Genomic DNA, 1596 nt, shown 5'->3' on the forward strand with positions numbered 1-1596 from the left:
GACATTGTAAGATTGGGACCAGATCACCCAGACTGAGGTTTAAAAGAGCTACCCAAGGAGACTAAATAGAGACAACAGGGACCGAGGATGGACAAAAAAAAAAGGGGCCAACACTGGTCACACTTTTTTTTTTTTTGGTGGGTGAGGAGGTTGATAAAGAGGAACAGTGATCATAAGTTGCAGGTATAGACTGGATTTTCATTAATCATCTTTCTGTACTTTGACTTGCATAAGGGGGGACAACCCACTCCAGTATTCTTACCTTAAGAATTCCACTGCTGGGCATACACACCGAAGAAACCAGAATTGAAAGAGACGCATATACCCCAATGTTCATCGCAGCACTGTTTACAATAGCTAGGACATGGAAGCAACCTAGATGTCCATCAGCAGACAAATGGATAAGGAAGCTGTGGTACGTATACACAAGGGAATATTACTCAGCCATTAAAAAGAATACATTTGAATCAGTTCTATTGAGATGGATGAACCTGGAGCCCATTATACAGAGTGGAGTAAGCCAGAAAGAAAAACACCAATACAGTATACTAATGCATATATATGGAATTTCAAAGATGGTAACGAAACGCTATATGCGAGACAGAATAAGAGACACTGATGCATAGAACAGTCTTATGGACTCTGAGGGAGAAGGTGAGGGTGGGACGTTCTGAGAGAACAGCATTGAAACATGTTTATTATCATATGTGAAACAGAACACCAACCCAGGTTCGATGCATGAGACAAAGGCTCAGGGTTTGGGCAATGGGATGACCCAGAGGGGTAGGATGGGGAGGGAGGTGGGAGGGGGGTTCAAGATGGGGAACACAAGTGGACCCATGGCTGATTCATGTCAATGTATGGCAAAAACCACTACAATATTGTAAAGTAAGTACCCCAACTAAAATAAATAAATTTATTATAAAAAATAAAAAAGAATTCCATGGACAGAAGAGCCAGGCGGACCATAATGGGATCGTACTTTGTTTGCTCCCATGTGCATTCATTATGTAAATAAAAACATTTCTTTTTCTTCAACTATGCGATTCTGCAAAAATCAAAACACACTAACCAACGCCCAACTCATCCCTGTGGTGTCCTGAAAGAAGACAAGCCAGCTTAGATACATGATGGACTAAAATCCCACTACCTATGTCTCCAGCCATAAGAGGAACAGCCATCCAAACAAAATGCTTTAAGGGCACTTCCTTGGCAGTCAGTGGTTAAGACCATGCTTTCACTACAGGGGGCACAGGTTCCATCTCTGGTCAGGGAACTAAGATTTTGCATGCCATGAGTCATGCCCCACCTACAACAAAGTTTTACAACAAAAATATAAGCACTTCTTTTTAAGTTAAAAAAAGGTAAAAACTCCTTTATTCAGAAGACATAGGCAGACTGTAAAGAATGGTCTTTCAGGAGGCACCAGATAATGGCTCCTTCACAGGAATAGTATTTTTAGACAGGACATCCTGGCAGATGCTCTTATCAATCAGTAAATCAGAGATCTTCCTCATCTCATTCACTCTGTAAGAAGAAAAAAAAAAATTCAAGACAACATCTGGAAATCCGGGGTACCCGGCCCTACATCCATGC

At 41.4% G+C, this 1596-nt stretch overlaps 1 non-coding gene across 1 annotated transcript; it reads right to left on the reverse strand.

Moving 5' to 3' along the window:
• Positions 1 to 1036: 1036 nt before the first annotated feature.
• On the reverse strand, positions 1037 to 1183 carry LOC145537863 (small nucleolar RNA SNORA79). The gene has a single exon (XR_014076460.1). It is a non-coding gene; the product is annotated as a small nucleolar RNA SNORA79 (small nucleolar RNA).
• Between the last annotated feature and the right edge of the window lie 413 nt (positions 1184 to 1596).

This window comes from Giraffa tippelskirchi, chromosome Y (genome assembly GCF_054371585.1).
Source record: "Giraffa tippelskirchi isolate mGirTip1 chromosome Y, T2T-mGirTip1v1.2.pri, whole genome shotgun sequence".
Taxonomy (NCBI): Eukaryota; Metazoa; Chordata; class Mammalia; order Artiodactyla; family Giraffidae; genus Giraffa; species Giraffa tippelskirchi.